The sequence below is a fragment of the Ascaphus truei genome, chromosome 6 (assembly GCF_040206685.1).
Source record: "Ascaphus truei isolate aAscTru1 chromosome 6, aAscTru1.hap1, whole genome shotgun sequence".
NCBI classification, from domain to species: domain Eukaryota; kingdom Metazoa; phylum Chordata; class Amphibia; order Anura; family Ascaphidae; genus Ascaphus; species Ascaphus truei.
This window is the reverse complement of record NC_134488.1, coordinates 57938752-57944443: the sequence shown is the minus strand read 5'-3', so window position 1 is coordinate 57944443 and position 5692 is coordinate 57938752. Positions and strand designations below refer to the sequence as shown.

The following is a 5692-nucleotide window of genomic DNA, read 5'->3' as shown; positions in this document are numbered from 1 at the left end:
CCCCGGGCGAGTGGATTTAACATCGTGGCGAGCTCCTATTGGCCCAAGCAGCACACGTGTGGTACTAGATTTTTTTGTTCGGCGAGTAGATTTTTTGGTGATTTGTCGACCACTGTATATATATATATATATATATATATATACATATACACAATATATATATAATGCTTTCAGAATAAGGCATAACATTTTTAATAATATCCCTTCTCCACCAGACAGATCATATTCTTCTGAGAAGTGGGACACCATCTTGGCATGGACTAACTGGAGTTTCTAATAACAACCACTAGTTGAACCTTGTGACAGAACAGTATTTGGGGAGATATGCAATAAAAATAAACACTACTGCGGGTTTATTTCTAACAAGCAAGTTTATAAAACAATTTAATCAAACAAAATAAAAAGGCAAAGAAGCATGCCATGTAATTGTAGTCACTTTTAACGTCCAAACCGAAATATACCTTCATGTTGCCATTCAGTAATTGAGTAGACAAGAGCAAGATAAAAAAGCAAAGTGCACAGGAAGATTTTGTGGTACTTTTAAATTGGTTTTATTTGCCTTATGAAAAAGCCACATCAAAACAATCAATAAAGCTTAAGCTATTGTGTGTGGACTACTACAAGAGGCAAGAAGGTGTTGGGAATCTCTACGGTAGTGTTACATAGCACAGCCAGAAAATTTTACATATAGTAGCAATTAGAATGTAAGGTGCAATAACAACTGTTTACAAAGAATTTAACAATCTAATTGGCTTCCTTAAACAAATGTAACCGGCTACAAGCAAAGATTTAGTTGCCTTTGTTTCCTTATGAAATTATGCATTATTGCATTTCTTAGGGGGTCTCTGAATGGGGAGGCGTTTGCCAATCAAGGCCCAAATTCACAAAAGGGTGCTAAGCTAAGCTTTAGCACGCCTCGACTCCCATTAGTCGAGGCGTGCTAAAGCTTAGCACCCTTTTGTGGATCACCCTTATTGTTTTCTTCACCCTTATGCTTCCCTTATCAGCAAGCCAACAAGGATAAAAGTAATGGGAGAGTTTTGCCTGGGCAAACTCTTGTTGAACAAAGTGATATCACACAAAGGGGAGTAGCCAGAGAAATTCAAACTCTCCAAGTCTCATCTCACCATGTTTCCAATCCAACTTTAAAAGTAATTTAAAAAATGCTTAAAGATTAATAAGAGTAAAATTCTGCAGTGCTTTAAATGCAGCACCTACAAATGGTATTTTAGTGGGAAAGTGCTGGCTTCTTCCAGTGAAACACAATTATAACTATAACACTGATAAAACAAAAAAACTGTGAGACTAACCTGAAGTCATCATAGAAAATGAGTGGGAGTTGACAGGTCTGCAGAAGTTAAGTTTTGAAAGGTGAAGTGTTAATTACCTGTATGTAAATGGGGATTATTCATGAAACTGTGATAGTGTTGATTAATGTCAATAGGGTTTTTCATAGTTCCCCAATTTGGCACTATCCCAGTTTAGTGAATAACCCCCAGTGTCTCAATTATTCTGGGTGCACCTCTACTAGTAGGTTTGTTGTTTTTTTATTTGCTCTGCTGCTGATGACAAATTCTTCACAAAAAATAGTGACATTACTTAGAATGTACCTTTAACATGTGGGCTATTTAGTATGAATATTAGTGTTCAAAGAGGATATGCATCAAGTGTCGCAAACTGGAAAATGGATCCAAAACCGGTGCAAATTATGTCATTTTAACACTGCGTCAATTCATTGAGGTGCTTCGCTGTACTTTTTTGCTCCAAATTGTTCCACTTCCGCCATGAACGTTTGGGGAGTGGTTTTAGGATGTGCAGTTTTCCTCTCTATTTGAGTGAAATAAATCCACCATGTTTAGGTGGCGTTAAACTCTGCTCAAAAGTGACATGCACCAAATATAAGAAGCAAGGTTTATATATATATATATAAAATATTTATTTCAACATTTATAATTCAAGTAAATCATGATTATTGCAGCTTTTGTAACAATGCCATATATGAACATTGAAATTAGCTTAGGCAGAGTTGTCCCTTGTTAAAGTAAGGATGGTTCACCTTAAGGCAGATATCCAGTGCATTTAAGCAATTGTGAAATAATTAAATAGACCTGTACAGTATATGATCTTTAACAACATACTTGTCAGACTCTGAAACCGTGGCTCAAAAACTAGCATCACGCTACAGTACATTGGTAATGGGTATATCTATGCATTTTAAACCTCCCAAAACTCTCTATTGAATTACCCAAGAATATTATTTGATGTTTATATACTGTTTAACCCAAATGCATGCTTTCGTCGACCTTATAACTCCTGCTACATAACAACAGGGGAGACTCAGACTGTAGAGGATTCGGAACACTGCTTAGTACAAAAGGTTCAATCTTGGTGTTGTACAACAGTAGGCATACTGATCATGGATAAGTGCAAATTCATTTTAGAGTTCTTCATTAGAGCTGCCAATATTAGGTCAGACAAAATAGTCCATAAACCCAAGAATGCTGTCTCCCATTGTGGCAAGTAGTGAATGCTTCTGGGTGAGAGCAGATTATAGCAGTGTACACTCCTTGTCTTCAGAAGTTTCCATGCTGCCCTTTAATAAATATTAATACATCTTAATATATGTAATAGTATATACTGGGCACTCTTCCTGTGTACATTACAGTAGAGTTTGAATGTTGTGCACACACTATTGCAACAATGAAGAAGTCTCCTACTGGTCCATTAAACAGTATCAGAGATGTATAGGGCACACAACAAGTATTCAAGGGTGAATATACAGCAGAGAAGTGTACAAAGATGTTAATGTCAATATTTACTTCAAAGTGTCCATATGATAACTTGTGGTTGGGTATTCTTCATTCTTAAATTCCACATTTCTCATCTGCTATGGATATTAAAACAAGGGTATGAAAAATCTTAATATTCAGCATAAAAATAAAATGATAATAATAAGCGACTTTAAGTGATCCTGTGTGATCCACAAAGACACATTTTTTTCTTCTTGCAACCTATGGAGAATTTTTCGGTTTTGAACTTGGAGGCGTGAGGCATGTTGGGAATTCAGATGAGATGCTATGAGGTCAGGCAGCAATGTACCGAGCTGTTCCTGATACGCCCTGAGGGTACTCTGCGCTGCTCTCAAAGAAAGAAAGAAAGAATAAAAAAAAATAAAAAAGAGGTAAAGTCTATTCACCAGCAGTCACTGGAGCCATTGTATTATTCCTCAAGATGTTTAAAATGATCATCAGAATTCTTTTACAGACCAAATGTGCCTCATTCCAACTATAATACCACAATAACCAACACTCCCCATAAAGTTTGCTTTGGAAATTCACTGTACTAGATGCAAGGGCACAACTCTCAGCTCCCAAGAGCCTAACTCGTGGATTTTAAAAGCTAAACATCACAAGTTAGGGTCTCAGGGATTGAGAGGGGTGCAAAGCTACATCACGTACCAACCAGAAGATGCAAACTTGGTACAGTATATTTAATCAGGTATTTAAATCAAGAAGGAACATTCAAGGAAGGAAAATGCATACAAGATGATCTAGGACACACACTTGTCAACACAAATCAACACATCAGCCTACTGAATCCTGCTCATCATACTGATACAAATGCCTGTTGGTACAATATGATAATTTTACCTCAACACAGCATGACTTTATTTAATTAAAACACTTTAACCACTATATGCACCACTGTATACAAGGAGGAAGCCTCTGTGCAATGAAATACTGCATATCAAAGTAGAGACTATGCAACAAAGACATTTGAAACGAGTCAGGTTGGCAGCAAATTCAATGTCAACTCACCATTACGAGACGAGGGATTTCATTCTCCACTTTGCAGCTGCTGTAGTACCAGACTAATAGAACCACCTTTTTTTTTTTTTTTTAAATAACCTGCAGGGCTTATTCGGGCACAGCACATAGGGGACGGTTGATGCATTTCCAATCTTTAACAATTTATAATAATACAATCTATAACATATATATATATATATTTTTAATATATATATATATATAAATATATAGTCCTGGATACTGGGCCTCTCAGCTTCTTGGCTGAATCTCAGGCCAAATGATCTAGCCAAGCTCCAGTATGTCATCTGGTATCCACCAAACTCGAAGGAAGGGGGAAGGGGTGAATTACATGTACAACCCCCCCCCCCCCTATTTTCAGACACCTAAAGTATATCCTCTATGCCCTTAAAACCTGCAGAAGAATCCGCTCCAGTGCGTGATGCCACCTACATCGCTGCACAGCAATGTTACATCGCACCGCAATAAGCACCCCCTCCCTTTTACACGATGCTTATTGCATATTCCAAATAGAGGGGGGGGGGGGGGGAGGCTGCAGCTCCCGGGTCTTCTTTCATTGACTCCAGGGGGCCCCTGGGTGGGCGTCTCCATAAACAGATCTAGTGGGGGAAGAAAAGCAAAAGCGGAAAGACATAGCTGAAGAAGAGAACAAATAATAAAATAAATAATATTAAACCATCCATTCATTTCCTCCTCGTACAGCTGAATACAATTAAAGCCTGAGGCGGTTACATTTGTTGTTGAAACAGATATACATGTAAGCAGAGCCAGTTCTTGCACCCTTGCTCTCATGCATTCAGAGCACTTGGTATTCATTGTATTCTCACCTCTTCTTCATCCCACATACTGTAGATGGGTTGTTCTTCTTTTCTCCCAAGCACCTGGTCTCTCGTCCCCCACTTTCTTTCTCTCACCCATTCTTTCTTCCCGTCTTTATGTATATATATATTATTATTATTATTATTATTATTATTCTCTATGAATGCAGAAAGGGCCCCGCAGACATTAGCAGCATGAAGTGGCTGCCTTTTAGAAAGCACATTTAATCTTTACTGGCTTCCCTAAGCTCCAGCAAAAAGAAGGTGGGAGGAGGAGGAGGGGGACGCAAGGGAGGATGCTAAGGGACAGGGAGCATCAGGCTAAAATCAATGACAAGATGAAATGTCCTAGGCTACACTGCCCCCTTTCTACTTCAGCCTCTGCTCCCGGAAAGCTGCAGTGTCTGGTTACATTGCTTCTCTTGCCAGTCATCGCATAGATTCCATGCATGCCTGCTAAATCTCTTAACAGCACAAGGAACTGATGATATGCACCTTTAGCTCGCCTTGCTGAGACCCCCAGCACTTCCCCATCACCCCCCTCTCTGTCCAGACTTTGACATTGCCATTGTGACTTGCTTCTTCATATGTGAGCTAGCATCAAAGGAGCATGCATGGACATATACTATTCATATCAATGTTGGAATGCCTGTAAGCATCTCCCTGGCTAAAAAAAATAAGCCCAAAATATACCAGGGATCAGAGAGAAGACCAAACAGTTTCATTAAAAATACTCCGACTAGACAGTGATCAGATATCTCCCCCTTTAAAACAAGGCGACAGTCAATTGCACAAAGGAACAGTTCTCTTGCTTGTTTATGTTTTCTTCTTTTAAAGATGTCTTCCCGATACAATATGTTTTTCACCTTTCAAGTTTGTTTCCCTCTTAACTAATTTTTTATTTGATAGCTGTGCATTTTAATCTAAAATAATAGCCAACAATCTAAATTATTATGGCTGCTAATCCCCTCTGGTTTGGGCCCTTACTCTATGGTCCGAAGAATCCAGTTGGGATTTTCAGGCCCAAATGGCCGTTTCGTATAATAT

At 38.6% G+C, this 5692-nt stretch overlaps 1 long non-coding RNA gene across 1 annotated transcript; it reads right to left on the bottom strand.

The window, feature by feature from the left end:
- Positions 1-527: 527 nt before the first annotated feature.
- LOC142497063 (uncharacterized) lies at positions 528-4948 on the bottom strand. Its single transcript, XR_012802171.1, has 2 exons — positions 4655-4948; positions 528-4426 (listed from the first exon to the last, which is right to left on the bottom strand). It is a non-coding gene; the product is annotated as an uncharacterized LOC142497063 (long non-coding RNA).
- Positions 4949-5692: the final 744 nt, after the last annotated feature.